At 42.6% G+C, this 16399-nt stretch overlaps 1 protein-coding gene and 1 long non-coding RNA gene across 2 annotated transcripts in view; one reads left to right on the top strand and one right to left on the bottom strand.

Moving 5' to 3' along the window:
* The window catches only part of SDC3 (syndecan 3), a 153488-nt gene that overhangs the window by 40100 nt on the left and 96989 nt on the right, over positions 1–16399 (bottom strand). The gene's annotated exons all lie outside the window — the stretch shown is intronic.
* On the top strand, positions 15172–15695 carry LOC141074757 (uncharacterized). The gene is made up of 2 exons (XR_012227205.1): positions 15172–15293; positions 15428–15695. It is a non-coding gene; the product is annotated as an uncharacterized lncRNA (long non-coding RNA).

Here is a 16399-nt window from a genome sequence, read left to right as displayed (position 1 = left end):
AAGGACAATCCACAGACCACCTCCAAAGACCTGCAGCATCATCTTGCTGCAGATGGTGTCACTGTGCATCGGTCAACAATACAGTGCATGCATAACGCCTTTTTGTATGACCAAACAACTCAATCTTTGTTTCATCAGTCCACAGGACCTTCTTCCAAAATGTAACTGGCTTGTCCAAATGTGCTTTTGCATACCTCAGGCGACTCTGTTTGTGGCGTGCTTGCAGAAACGGCTTCTTTCGCATCACTCTCCCATACAGCTTCTCCTTGTGCAAAGTGCGCTGTATTGTTGACCGATGCACAGTGACACCATCTGCAGCAAGATGATGCTGCAGGTCTTTGGAGGTGGTCTGTGGATTATCCTTGACTGCTCTCACCATTCTTCTTCTCTGCCTTTCTGATATTTTTCTTGGCCTGCCACTTCTAGGCTTAACAAGAACTGTACCTGTGTTCTTCCATTTCCTTACTATGTTCCTCACAGTGGAAACTGACAGGTTAAATCTCTGAGACAACTTTTTGTATCCTTCCCCTGAAAAGCTATGTTGAATAATCTTTGTTTTCAGATCATTTGAGAGTTGTTTTGAGGAGCCCATGATGCCACTCTTCATAGGAGAATCAAATAGGAGAACTACTTGCAAGTGGCCACTTTAAATACCTTTTCTCATGATTTGATACACCTGGCTATGAAGATCAAAGCTCAATGAGGTTACAAAACCAATTTAGTGCTTCAGGAAGTCAGTAAAAAGTAGTTAGGAGTGTTCAAATCAAGAAAATGATAAGGGTGCCCATACTTTTGCACCGGTGAAATTTTGTTTAAATGCAGATTGCACATTTTCTGAGTCCATCAGTTATTAGATATATGAAACTGAAATACCTGTTGCAAAAACCAAAATTGTTATAAAGAAAAAAGGTTAACATTAATAGGGGTGCCCAAACTTTTACATATGACTGTATAATGTGTGTGTGTGTGTGTGTGTGTGTGTGTGTGTGTGTGTGTGTGTGTGTGTGTGTGTGTGTGTGTGTGTGAGTATTGGGGCTAAAATACAAAGCAAATGTGTCATCTTTAACTATAGGCCATTTTGAGATTATTTTATCTTTAACCCCATAACTCCAGGAGCTTTTATTGGTTTTGCGTTTTCGTGTTTCGCTCCCCTTCTTCCCAGAGCCATAACGGTTTTATTTTTCCGTCAATATGGCGCATGTGAGGGCTTATTTTTTGTGGGACAAGTTGTACGTTTGAACGACACCATTGGTTTTAGCATGTTGTGTACCAGAAAATGGGAAAAAAAATTCCAAGTGAGGTGAAATTGCAAAAAAAGTGCAATCCCACACTTTGCTAAAAAAAAAAAATTGCACCATTTTCTGAGACCCGTAGCGTCTCCACTTTTCGTGATATTGGGTCGGGTGAGGGCTTATTTTTTGCGCGCCAAGCTGACATTTTTAATGATATCATTTTGGTGCAGATACTATCTTTTGATCGCCCGTAATTGCATTTTAATGCAATGTTGCGGGGACCAAAGAAAAAATTAATTCTGGCGTTTTGATTTTTTTTATCGCTACACCGTTTAGCGATCAGGTTAATCCTTTTTTTTTATTGATCGGGCGATTCTGAATGCGGCGATACAAAATATGTGTATATTTGATTTTATTTTTATTGTTTTATTTTGAATGGGGTAAAAGGGGGGTGATTTGAACTTTTATATATACTGTATATTTTTTTTATATTTGTAAACTTTTTTTATTTTTTATTTTGACATGCTTCAATAGTCTCGATATGGCATAGGGACATCCAGGGAGCTCCACCAGCCGCATGTGGTATGTAGCAATGGCTAACGCCTGTATACCTTTTTTTGTACCACAATACACGCAGCATGTATAGGAGAAATGTATAGAGGTTAATGCACACTGTTTTTTTTATTAATACAACATACCTAAGAGTGCTTAATAATTATACAGATGGCTAGAGCAGGTTTTTTGCCTTTTCTTATGCGAAGTGATTGTTGTGCAACGACAATTATGTATGTGAGTGCTGAAGTGGGTGCATCTATGGATTGAGTCCCTTATAGTTGGTCCAGCACCTTTCTTTTTAACTTTGTATTAATTGTTTAATAAAAAATATATTTTTTATGGATATACCATTGTGTGGTATCCTTTTTCAAACTTAGGCTACCATAAAGGTGATATAGAGGCGATGATCACATCGCCTCTATGTAGTAGAATTGCTGACTTGCTATGAGTGCCGACCACTTGGTGGCACTCACAGCAATCCGGCATTGACAACCATAGAGGTATCCAGGAGACCTCGGGTTGTCATGCCGACACACCGTTGACCCGCGATCACATGACGCGGGTCACCGATGTGCGTATTTCCGATGCAATAGATGGAAGCGCCATTTAAATGCTGTTGTCAGCGTTTAACAGCCGCATTTAACTAGTTAATAGTCATGGGTTGATCACGATTTCACCTGTGGCTATTGCGGGCACATGTCAGCTGTTCAAAACAGCTGACATGCTCTGGGAAAGTGTGGGCTCACCGCTGGAGCCCACATCAAAGGGAGGGAGTCCGACATCGGCGTAAATAAAAAGGGGTTAACTTGTTAACTGTTCACAATAGCTGTAATTTTGACCAGGGGGTGCCCAAACTTTTACATGCCACTGTATTTTGTTTCTTATTTTGAATTTCACCCGAAATGTTTCCTGACATGGCCAGTAAGTTCTTCTGGCCCTCGCCTGTATCTTATCATGTTGATCGAAATCTTGCCAGCTGTAACTTGGATTTGTACAACCAAGTTTGTTTATCTATTGGTAACCTGTTTTGGAAGCCCAATTTGGAAACTATTCTCTGCATCAAATCCTCTTGACCCCACCCTCATTTAGCAGTGGGTCCATGACATTTACATAGGAACGCATTAGCGCAGATGTAAAAAGAGCTAGTAGCACCTTTCCCGATACTCGTGGGATTTGTCCAGCCCTGTACTAGTCAACAGGCGCCTGATGATATGCTGTTATCATGGCAATTAAATCTAAGGTAGGGAAACGAGATGGGCAAACGGTAAGAAAATGTCTTTTCGAACATAATATTTGTTAATGGGGTTGTCTCTTATGGACTTTATAGCTTCTAGCTAAAAGGCAGCTTTCACTATGATGAACTTGGACTCCAACTACCGTAAATGGTTAGCTGTAGGTTCAACAACCAAATGGTTTCTATGTGCTGCTAAACTTAATGTGTAGCTGATGAAACCCACCCCTGACACAATCAGAAGTTTTCTGGAAGTATAAGGTCTCTTATAATGCTGGGGTTATTGGTTAATAATATCCCTTTAATAAGAATTCAGGTAATGATTTAAGACTACATTTGCAAGTCAAACATGGGCTACCTATCTCTGAGCAGTTCTCATTAATGACTAGGATTCCAACACCCAGCTCCCGGGAACATACAGTGATTAGGGTGCAAATATTAATAAAGAGCATACTCCATCCACTGGCGTCCAGAGCCGTGTAAAAAACATCATGCGGGATATTACTAATGTAAAGCAGTGGTAGAATTGGGATATGCACAGATAATTAGGCTAATGATAGAGTAAGATAATTTCCATGCTAATACTACATGTGTGACATCTAATCTACGAAACCAATTTGACGCTCGTAACATCATTTCCGTCATACAAAAATCTTTCAAGATCCCTCACTGTTTCATAATCTCAGTCTGCTCTCTCACTTTTATTTTTTTTCGTTTAACCCCTTAGTGACTGAGCCAAATTTTTGAAATCTGACCAGTGTCACTTTATGTAGTAATAACTCTTGGACGCTTCAACAAACCCCAGTGATTTTGAGACTGTTTTTTCGTGACACAGTGTACTTTATGATCATGGTAAATTTAGGTCAATATGTTTTGTTTTTATTTATAAAAAAATATCAGAAATTTGAGAAAAATGTTAAAAAGTTAGCAATTTTCAAACGTTGAATGATTATCCCTTTAATTCAGATAGTCATACCACAGAAAAACATTCATAAATAACATTTTCCACATGTCTGCTTTACTTCAGCACCATTTGTAAAATGTCCTTTTATTTTGTTAGCGTTTTATACTCGGATATTACCCGCTGGAGTTGGGTGAGATAGCTGCGGGTCAAATGAACAGCCGAAAATAATGAAAATGTATGGGGGCTATACCGTCATGACGCTAGCTTACGTTACCTGCAAAAGTAATTACAAGTAACCATCTTTTGTGTGCTATTTTATGGCATAGGTATGTCATATAGGAGAAGCCCTCCATACAACAAAAAATGTCTATACACGTATTACATGATCATCCATTCACTTGAAAGGCTGGCAAGTAATACTACATTTCCCCTAGGAATAAAAGTCGATCACCAGCTTTTTGAGGCTGGACCTGTGAAATCTGCCAACTACTCTTTGAGCCAAAAGTTGAAAAACCCTTTAAATGTTCTCTGTCATGATGAGAAGAAAATGTTTTAGAAACACATTTACCGAAGTGCACACGTACCGGAACTCTCGCGGAAATTACCGCAAGAATTCCGGAATTCCATTCCGCGGGAAAATCGCATTTTAAATTCCCGCGATTTTCCCGCAGAAAAACTAGCATTTTGCAAGCGTAATTAGCTTGCAGAATTGCTAGCGTTTTCCAAGCGATCTGGAGCATTGCTTGGAGAACTGATTGATAGGTTGGTCACACTCGTCAAACATAGTGTTTGACGAGCGTGACCAACTTTTTACTATTGAGGCCGCCTATGCGGCATCAATAGTAAAAGATAGAATGTAAAAAAAAATGGTGTTATTCTTACCCTCCGACGTCCCGCGCATCCGTTCCCAGTAATCCTTTGAGAAAATACCCGCGATGACGTCCATTCTCGCGTGATCGCGATGTCTCGCGGTCATTCGCGATGACGTCGCGCGAATGACCGCAAGACTTCGCAATCCCGCGAGAACGGACGTCATCGCGGGCATTTTCTCAAAGGATTACTGGGAACGGCTGCGCGGGACTTCGGAAGGTAAGAATAACAATATTTTTTATTTTAAATTCTATTTTTTACAGGGATATGGTACCCAAAGCCCGGAGGACAGTCTCCTCTCCTCCGGACCGTGGGTACCATCCGCAATTGTTCTACTTACTTTCCGCATGGTGTGCACAGCCACATGCGGGAAGTAAGTGGAACAATGCATTCCTATGGGTGCGGGATCGCCGCGATTCCGCAAATTAATGAGCATGCTGCGTTTTTTACCGCGAAGCGATTCCGCCGCGGTAAAAACCGCAGCATTAGCACAGCATTGCGGAATCCCATAGGAATGCATGGGATGCTTATTTTTCGCGTTTTCGCGGCAAAATCGCGAGGTTAAAACCGCCGCGGAAACGCAAAAAAAACGCCACGTGAACTCAGCCTTACTCACTTCATACACAGAATATTCTAGACCAAGCTGTGACTCCGCATAGACTCCAAAGTAAATGCCAAGCCCTCTCTTATGTGTACAGCATCCAGAACTAATCCTGGGGCAAATAATCCTGCACTGTATTCTCAGCTAGTCAACTGTATTTCCCTTCACATAAGACCACTGAAAAATCATTACTAGTCATCACATCTGTATGGAAGCAACAAATGGGCTTTTACCTGTACATCAATAGTTAATTTACTTTTTACCTTATCATAAATGTTATTTTCTTGAATACGTTTTTTCAGTTGATTCATTTGGAATTCAATAAAACAAGTTTTTATTAAATAAAAGGAATATGGAGGTACAATAGGGGCCTTATGCGCCTCTGTGGCAGACCTATTATACAGTAGCAGAGGCAATACGTATGCAGATTGTCTTGTCATCTGATGACAGGATCTTCTTTAAAAGTGGTTATTCGGGACTATATAATGTTTCTCTTAACCCCTTCACCTCCAAGGGTGGTTTGCACGTTCATGACCGGGCCAATTTTTACAATTCTGACCACTTTCCCTTTATGAGGTAATAACTCCATGGATCCCAGTGATTCTGACATTGTTTTCTCATGACATATTGTACTTCATGTTAGGCCTGTTTCACACTTCAGTTTTTTGTGATCAGTTGAAATCCGCCAAAGATGAGAAAAACGGATCCGTTTCAGTTTTGGAAAAAACGGATTTCAGCGGACCGTTTTTGGACGGATCCGCTGAAGATGCAAAGGGCACGAGAGAGAGATTTGTATGTTCGTTCTTCCCGGAAAGAAAATTGCAGCTGCGGTTCCGCAAAAAAGAAGTGACATGCTGCGGAAAATAAACCACAGCAAATCTGCACGGAAATTTCCGCAGTATGTGCACAGCGGATTTGGTTTTCCATAGGTTTACAGTACATGGTACTGTAAGGCTACTTTCACACATCAGGTTTTCGGCTTCAGGCGCGTTCCGGCGTCGTGCCGGAGCACCAGATCCGGCAAATGTTTAGTAAAACCGGATGTGACGGATCCGGTTTTCTGCCGGATCCGTCTTGCGCTTGACAGCCAAAACCGGATCGGTCTCATCCGGTTCATCCGGTTTTCGATGCGTTTATCGATGGATTACGCCAGATCCGGTTTTTAAAATCGCCCAATGTGGCCTTCCGAAAGGGATTGGCTACTGAAAAACTATATATAGCGTGTTCATACAGCCCTTCTTTGAAAGGTTGTAAAGGAGAAAGTGCAGGTTGGAGAAAAGAGCAAGTTACTGGCGAAGATGGATGTTGTGAATGGAAATATTTGGAAGAATTTGGCGGATTTTAGAGCGGAGGCGAATCGTTTGAGGGTGATTGTTCTGGAGAAGGAGAGAGCGAGACAGCAGCAGCGCATCAGGCATCGTAGACGACGTTTGTGGATCCACCCCATCACAGCCAAGAGAATGACGCGTGGGGTCTATTCTACACTCTGCATGGACCTTCGACGAAACCCGAATAAATTTTTTGGATATGTTCGGATGAAAATGGAGAATTTTGATTACTTGTTGGAGCGCATTGCACACCTCATAAGAAAATCGGACACCTATTGCCGCTTCTCTGTTTCACCCGCAGAGCGTCTGATGGTGACTTTAAGGTAAGCCACATTTATTGAATGTGATCGCATCAGAGCACACTTTCACTGCAATCTTGTTGGTGGTAGTTTGCAGCTCCAAGTGTTATAGCTGAGTTTTGGTATATAATGCTGTGATTTTAAACTAATTGATTGTTTTTTAAATCCCCACAGATTTCTTGCAACTGGAGAATCCCTTTCGTCACTGCATTTCCAGTACAGACTCGGGACTTCCACCATATCTGGAATAGTGAAGTACACATGCCATGCACTGTGGGACTCCTTAGCTGAAGAGTTTTTACCAGAGCCCACAACAGAGAGGTGGATTGAAATTTCAGAAAAGTTTCAACAGATATGTCAGTTTCCAAACTGCTTGGGCGCTGTGGACGGGAAACATATCCGCATTGTAAAGCCAGCCGGATCGGGATCGGAATATTTCAATTACAAGAAATATTTTTCAATTGTCCTCATGGCCATCGCTGACGCGGAATACAAATTTATTGCTATTGATATTGGGGCCTATGGCCGCTCCAATGACTCTCAAGTTTTCAAACTGTCTGCCATGGGGCGTAAACTGTATGGAAACACCTTCCAGTTCCCATCCCCTAGACCGCTGCCGCAAACATCTGGTCCACCTATGCCATTTGTCTGTGTAGGGGATGAAGCCTTCCAGCTGTCAGAACACCTTTTGAAAACGTACGGTAGCAGAGGATTGTCAAGAACAAAACGCATTTTTAATTACCGCCTCACAAGAGCAAGAAGAATGGTTGAATGTACCTTTGGTATTCTGACAGCCAAATGGCGGGTCCTATTGACTGCGATCAACCTCAAGACAGAAACTGTGGACGAGGTGATCAAAGCTTGCGTGGTACTCCACAATTTTGTTATCTGCAAGGAACCCATTTCCATTGAGGACACCTCTGAAGAAACCACCTTGCAAGATTACCATGACATTACCACTAGAAGTTCTGTGACGGTTTCAGTAATGAGGGACAATTTTGCACTGTACTTTATGTCACCTCAAGGCAGAGTACACTGGCAGGATGACAGAGTGTGAAAGATTTGTGCCCTTAACCAAACTTGTGTACCTTCTGAACCAACAGTATATACCTTTGCCAACCAAAGTTGGCTATCTTGTCATGGTCTTACTATTTTTAGCTTTAGGCCACAGGTGTGTACATGGTTGTGTTTTATGCAAAGTATTTTACCTTTTAACAAAAGTTGTGTACATTGTTAGGAAATCACCAACAATAAACCCAACTTTTTAGGTGAAATACTTTGCTTCAAACACAACCAGGAACACAACTGTGGCAAAAAGCTAAAATTTACCCACAGTTATATACCTGGTTTTGAATACCTTTTTACCTTTGAAATACCCTGTATTTAACCTTTTTTTTAAACATATTTCGCCGCAGAAAGAAATGACAGACAACCATTGTGAAACGATAATTTAACTTTTATTTAAAATATTTTTTTTTTGTAAAATGTTTTTAAAGTGCAAAAAACTTTTTTAATAAAGGTTTTAAACCCAATGGGCATTTTTATTAAAAAACACACATTACAAATCTGTGTAGTGTGGGGTGGAAATACTGCTGGAGGGGCTGCGGGACACTTCGACACTGGGAGTGTGGAGAGAGGACTGGGATCGTGGTGGGGAAGGAACAGTTAGAGGTGAAGGTGTGAAAAAAGCTACAGAATGGGTGGACATGTGGGAGGCAGAAGAGGTGGTGGGCGGTGGAGTGGAGGGTTGGGCTGGGACTGTAGGAGCAGATGATGTTGATGGAAAGTTGTATGGGGAAGGAGTTTGGTACGGGGAAGGAGTTTGGTACGGGGCAGGTTGCTGGAAGTGGGGAGATGTCTGGTACTGGGGAGGTTGCTGGTACTGGGGAGGTGGCTGGTATGTAATAGGAGGGGGAGGATGGAAAGTGGCTGGAGGGGGTGCAGGTGGAGGAACTACTGGGGTGGGAGGAGGAGGCTGGGAGGTAACGTGCTGGAGAGCACCGTGGCATGAATGCATTACATGCATCTGCTGGGTAGGAGAGAGCGTTGCCATGCGCTCCACAACAGACCTGAAAAAGGTGTGGTTTGGCGAAGATCTTGCTTCTGAATGCATGGTTTGCAGAAGTGTCTTCACCTCCAGAATGCTGGAGTTGATCTGCTGAAAGCCTGCGGAGATTTGCTCTGACAAGACTTTTAGACAGTTCTGGAAAGATTCATTCAGCTGCAAGAACTCTGGCGCATAAGTCTTTTCCTGACCCCTCTGCCGCTGCCGCCCAGTACCCGCAGGTGTACTAGAGGTGGCAGGGGCAGAAGGGTGGGGTAAAGAGAAAGCGATCTCCTCACCAGCAGCTTCATGTAATGTAGGCGGCCACAATGCTCCTGTGCTGGTGGATGGGACAGATGGGTCGAATGTGTGGGAAGGCTGGGAAGGTGCAGATGTACCGGGGCGGTCGAAGTGTCCCCCTCGGTGCCGGTCTCCTCAGGGATCGCCTCAGAAGGGTCCAATCGTGCAGGCTCCCGAGTGCTGCTCACCGTGCTGTGGAATAAAAAGAAAAAAAAACAATTAAAATAGTGACATGGCATGGCCCTGGCTCAAAAAAAATTGTTACATCTAAACATTTTTTTTTCACATGTGGTGTGTAATATTTACCTTCTGGTGACCATTGTATCCCGGAGGAACGACAGGGCTCGTGCGTACTTGTACTTGCTCCTGCGTCCTCCAGATCCACTCGGGGCCCGCATCTCTTTATTGAACTCCTTCTTGAAACGATCCCTCACAGACCGCCACCGCTTCACAATTCTGTCCCCTGAAACGAGAAAGGACAAAGTGGTTAGTATACAACATCAGTGTTTCCCAAACTCCAGTCCTCATGGTCCCCAGGGGTCATGTTTTCTGGATTTCCATAGTAAATAGAAATCCTGAACACATGATCCGTGGGGACCACGAGGACTGGAGTTCGGGAAACACTGGTTTACATCAAGCAACCGGTGCTGTATATACTTACGCTCTTTAATCTGGGCCCGAGCATCGAGGTCCTCCCAGCGGGCCACAAGGAGCGAACAGATTTCCTCCCAGAGTCATCGGGTAACGATCAGGTCAGCATGGCGGCGGACAGCCATATTCCATAGCGGCTCCCTTTCTCTGACGAGATCGATGAGGTGGTCCACATCTATTCCTCCATCCTCACCGTCTGAGTCGGGAGCACGCTGTGAAGGCTGTTAAAGTAAAAGAAAAAATAGCAAAATTAGTCACCACACTTAAGACATGAAATAAAAAGTGTACTAAAATTTCACTTAAATATTATACTTACACGCTGGTGACCGCCGCGTTGCTGTCGCCGACGACCCTGGGAGGCACTGCGAGGACCTCTTGGCCGAGCACCAGATTGGGAAGACTGGAGAAGAAAAGAAAAAAATTTATGTGTTTGGATGTTGGCATTTGTTTGCTGTGTGTGGTCTGCAGAACATTGTTTTCTATGTGTTGTGTGTAGTGTGATGTTGTGTTTCTGCGTTTGATGCAAAAAACTTACCAATTGTGAGCCCACTCCAGGTGTCTATCCACCCCTTCCTTCTTCTTCTGGGAGCTCCTCTTCAGCTTGTGATTCCTGTTTTGAAATAAAAGGCAATGAATAGACATATATATTCCAGAGATGATGGATTTTGGAAATAAAAACTTACCGTCAAACGCTGACGATGCGAGGGAGGGATCCCAGAAGAAGATGTGCTGTCCTCTTGCTGGCCACACTCCATGGCTGTGGGTGGTGCTGTTGCTGCTGCCAGTGCTGCCACTGCTGCTGCTGCATCTCTTGGGCGGCTGTTGAATAAAGAGAAACAAAGGGCCAATGAATATCTTGATATTCCATGGCCCTAGTTTTGAGGAATGGGGATTTGATAATTACCTTCTCTCATCTGCTGCTGGACTCCCCTCCCGTTGTTCAGCATGCTGCTCCATTTGGGGTGGTGGTGGTGCTGATGGTGCTGCAGTGGTCTCCTGCCTTCTCCTGCGCCTGGTTGCTGTCTTGGGTGGCATGTTGGGTGTGGCTGAGGGTCCCACTGTCATGCTTTTATATATGTGTCTTGTGGGCAGAGCTACTGAGCATGCTCAGACCCAAAAAAACGGATCCGGCCACCTGATCCGGCTGTCGCCGGATCCGGCGCACTGCAGCGCTCATAGGCTTTCATTGTGTGAAAAAGCCGGACACGCCGGATCCGGTGTGTCCGGCTTTTTCGCCGGAGACAAAAAACGTTACAGTAGCCGTTTTTTTTGCAGACGCCAGATTGCGACACATTGCCGGATTCGGCGAAAACCGGATGAAACGCATGGCCATCCGGCCCGTTCCGCGCTAATGCAAGTCAATGGAGGGGAAACCGGACCCGGCATTGCATTTCGCCGGATCCGGTTTTTGTCAAAAGTGCCGGATCGCGCCTGACGGCGAAAACCTGATGTGTGAAAGAGGCCTAAGCCGCATGGAAAACTGTTGCGGATCCGCAGGACCAAAACCGCTGTGGATCCGCAGCAAAAAACGCAACGTGTGCACACACCCTGAATGCCAACATGTACTATGACATACTGAAGCAGAGCAAGATCCTCTCCCTTCGGAACCTGGTCCACAGTGCAGTATTCCAACATGATAATGACCCCACTTACACCTCCAAGATGACCACTGCCTTGATAAAAGACTGAGGGTAAAGGTGCTGGACTGGTCAAGCATGTCTGCAGACCTAAACCCGATTAAGCATCTGTGAGGCATCCTCAAATGGCTGACATCAGCTCTGTGATGTCATCATGGAAGAGTTGAAAAGGATTTCAGTGGAAACCTCTATGCCCAAGAGAGTTAAAGGGAACCTGTCACCAAGTTTGACCAATATTAGATAAAGCCACCACCATTCAGTTCTGATATACAGCATTCTATGACTAGGGCAGAGTAAATTATTGCAGTGCGCATGCGCCAGGGCTCTTTTACCTTTCTTGACGCCTGTGTACTGCAATTGCACTACTTTGATCTGCCCTCGACAGGGCAGAGAAGTACGCATGCACAGAAGTACGATGCCGAGGAGACCAAGTGGATGATGTAGGGACAAGTCATCCACACGAATCAAGAAGGCGGACAGCATTGCACCAAGAAGGGAGGTGCAGGACCAAGACCAGTGACTCCCGTCGGACCGGACCGCCCTGCAGGTGAGTATAATAAAAGGTCTTTTTCTTGTCTTGCAGGTCGGGTTGGGGGCATATACACAACATTATAGAATGCTGTATATATCAGCCCTGCAAGGCGGTGGCCGTGACTCATATCGGCCAAACATGGTGACAAGTTCGCTTTAAGTCAGTGTTTGAAAATAATTGTGGCCACGCAAAATATTGACACTTTGGGCACAATTTGGCCATTTTCACTTAGAGGTGTACTGACTTTTGCTTCCAGCAGCTTACACATTAATGGCTGTGTGTTAAGTTATTTAGCTGGCACACCAAATTTACACTGTTATTCAAGCTGTACACTGACTACTGTACATTGTATCAAAGTGTGTTATCTTCACTGTTGTCCCATATAAAGATATAATTAAATATTTACCAAAATGTGAAGGGTGTACTCACTTTTGTTATATACTGTATATTTGGAAATAAACCATCTTTAAGGCCTCCTTTAGACATCAGTATTTTTCACGTAGGCAAAAAAATGGTGCCGGTGTCATTAGTGTTTTGGATGCAAGTGTTTGGTCTTTATGAATCACATGTGGATAAATACAGTAATAAATTAAATAGCTTCTTCTATTTTTTCATCTGTGATACCACAAAAAAAATGGACATGTGAGACTTGTGCGCACACAGTCCTTAAAAAATGCGAACATGTGAATAAGCACCATAGATTATAAAGGGTATGTGCTATATCTGTGAAAAACACGGATAGAACATGTATGTGCAACATGGACGTCTGAATGAGCCTAACCATGCTTAAGAAATATGGCTAGAGCTTCTTACAGAAGAGGCCAGGTCAGATCTACCTTGCATCCGGAGCTTCCTCCTCTCCACAGCAGCCACATGTGAAGCATCAGTCCTTATGCACATGGCCGTATTATCTCCCATATCATTTTGCACTAATAAATGATAAAACGACACTTCAATACAGCATTCTATATTACATACGTATCCTCATGTAATCACCAAGGAGACATTCCACTGGCTGTCAAAGCAGTATTCTCATGTGCCTTACCCCCTAAAATGTTATTCCCACACGGGAAGTCACTAATTACCAATATGCCACTGGCTTTTTAACAAGGAGGAAGGATAGTCAAGACCATTAGAAAACTTGAGATGCAATAGTTCAATTTTTCAAAAGAGTTTATTAAAATAAATTGATTTGACCTATGATAAAAAAAACAGGAAATGCTAAAAAGAAATACAAAATACAACACACAGAAAATTTGAAAAATAAAAAATGTTAATACAGGTATGTAAGGTTTACTAGAAAGGTCATTAGGATCTTCATGATTTCCTGGCGTTTAATGATTTCCAGATTCTTTCCTCGGCGCCCCTTCAAAAACCCCAATTGGCCTCTGCAACTGCAACCGTCTGGGAGGCAGAAATCCACCCTCACATTTTATATCCCCTATATCTTTAGCAAAGTTCAGCGACATCCCAAGACTCAATCTATTCCCAAGCATCCCAGCACTGAAGGCGTTAAGCAGATTAATTCTCACATGGCAAGACAGAAATCTAATCCCATCAACAGCGGGTGCCATACAGAAACGGCGGAGTACAACAAATGGAATTAGCTTAGTACATTCAGATGAGGGACCTAGGCAGGCGGCTGCCAGGGCAAGAGCTCAGAAGAGTGCTTTCTCTGAAAAGTATCATGCTACACTTGGGCTGAAGTTCCATCATCATACACTAGTCACAGGCAAAGAAGCAAAGTTTTTTTAGCATCTGGACCAAAATACGACTCTGATGCGATATGCTAATGATAGCCGAGTGTCCTGCTACTGTGCTCCAATCCTCTCACGCGGAGGAGACAGAGAAAGTAATTTCTCCATCTCTTCCATTGCCTGTCTCGGCATATATCAGACTGGGATGACACCAGAGTGCAGTCCGATGTTTCACACGTGTCCATAGACTTGTAAGGGTGAGTGTGGGCCGAGTCTCGCTGCCAATCGCGACATGTTCAAAACATAATTGGAAATAAAATGTGAACAGTAAAGTACATTTTTCTATTGAAAACAATAGGAAGAGTATTCAAAATGTACTTGGAGCGGTTCTTGGTGTAAATTTTGGAGCAGATGTGCTTCAAAATTCTCCTCATACAACTTACTGTGGACATCACAGGGTTAACCACTAATTTCCAAGAATGTTTTGACACTTATTTGTTTTGCGGAGTATATCTGCTCAGAAAATACCACCAAAATTACCTAAAAAACGCTGAAAGACTCTTGGAATTCATTTCAATGTTAATCCACTTAGCAGTTCACATGTAGAGCTTTTTGTATTTTTTGTCCAACTTCAGGTTTTGAAAAGAATCTGGTGAAAAAAGCAAAGCGCATGTCACTTCATTGAAGTGGGTCTTGATAGATAGAGTCCACTAAATACTAGACTCTGTCAAATCAAAAGCCTGAAAAAAATAACTTCATAAAATGTAAAACACGTAAAAAAAACCTTCTCAGGAAACACTTAGGGAAAGGTAAAACTCCTCCAACACACCCAAAATGAAGCAGTCTTTCATCTGAAAAACTCATTTTTGAACACCTCAAAAAAAACTTTGTCTGCACGTAGCCTAACACTTAAACCTATATCCTCCCAATAAACATTCATTTTTCATATCTCAAGATAAAAAAGGAACAATCAAATTATATATACAGCTTGGTAAAAAAAAATTGCAGTTTCTGCCGTTTGCAACAAAGCAAGGCAAAAAGAACAATATAAATATCTCAGGAGAGCCAATATACCAAGCGGTTCCTCTAAATCCAACTTTTAGTGACTACTGCAGTCTTAGAATTATTCAACCTCTTCATGACAAGTGTCTTTAGTACTTAGTAGAGCACTCTTTGGCTGTTATGACCTGCTGCAAACTTGATGCCTGTTTCGGCCAACATTCCTGGCAAATCTTAGCTCATTACTCAAGGGCAACGACCTTGAGTTTACTACTATTTATGGTTTGCATGCTGAAATCTCTTTTTTCAAAAGCCACTAAAGATTTTCTGTGGAGTTAATGTCAGGTGAATGTGATGATCCCTCCAGAATCTTCCAAGACTACTTTTGAAACCAAACCTTGGTGGACTTTGAGGTATGCTTTTCACTAGTGTCCTTTTGGAAGGCTTAAAGACTTCCAAGCTTCAACTTACTCCCTGAAGACATGTTATTTCTTCCTAAAATTTCCTAATACTTGATTTATTCCATTTTGCCCTCCATCTACTGCAGGTTTCCAGTGCTAGAAGGCATCACCAAGCCACCATCATGCTTCTCTCTAGGAAAGTGTTTTTTTAAGTGTATGCTTTATTCTTTCTATTACAGACCACTATCGTGGGTGATGAAATAGGACATTTGCATACATTTGCAGCAACTCCAGTGTGCTTTTATTTGAGATTCTATTTACGGAGTGAATTTTTCTGAAACTGCAGAAGGCATTAACTGTGGCATAATAGCAGAAAGTTTGCAAATTTTGCTAATAAACCTAATTTGCAATGAGGTTGAATAGATTTGGAGTGCAACTGAATGAAAAACAAAATTGTTCACCAAAGGTAAAAAGAACTTAATGAATTAGATAGCCCATTTTGGCAGAGCTGACTGAGACTTGCATGGAAAACATTTAAAAAAAATCATGTATTTACAAAAGTATCACTCTGTGTCAAACAGATACACTGTGTTAGGCCAGTTTCACAGGTCCGTTTATTTCTGGTACCTATTTCCGGTGTAGTATGATGGGAGTAATAGTCTCAAAAGCCCCCACCTGCTTTCATCGTTCTACCTTTAACCCCTTCATGACCGGAGCTTTTTTCGATTTTTCATTTTTCGCTCCCCTTCTTCTCAGGGCCATATCTTTTTTTATTTTTCCATCAATATGGCCATGTGAGGGCTTATTTTTTGCGGGACGAGTTGTACTTTTGAACGTCTCATTGGTTTTAGCATGTCGGGTACTGGAAAACAGGAAAAAAATTCCAAGTGCGGTGAAATTGCAAAAAAAGTGCAATCCCACACTGGTTTTTTGCTTGGCTTTTTTGCTAGGTTCACTAAATGCTAAAACTGACCTGCCATTATGATTCTCCAGGTCATTACGAGTTCATAGACGCCAAACATCTCTAGGTTCTTTTTTATCTAAGTGGTGAAAAAAAAAATTCCAAAGTTTGCTAAGAAAGCAAAAAAAAAAAAAGTGCAATTTTCCGAGACCTGTGG

This window comes from Dendrobates tinctorius, unplaced genomic scaffold (assembly GCF_039654945.1).
Source record: "Dendrobates tinctorius isolate UK_male_01 unplaced genomic scaffold, ASM3965494v1 ptg000015l, whole genome shotgun sequence".
NCBI classification, from domain to species: domain Eukaryota; kingdom Metazoa; phylum Chordata; class Amphibia; order Anura; family Dendrobatidae; genus Dendrobates; species Dendrobates tinctorius.
Note: the sequence above shows the minus strand (reverse complement) of the source record. Positions and strands in the feature narration are given on the sequence as shown.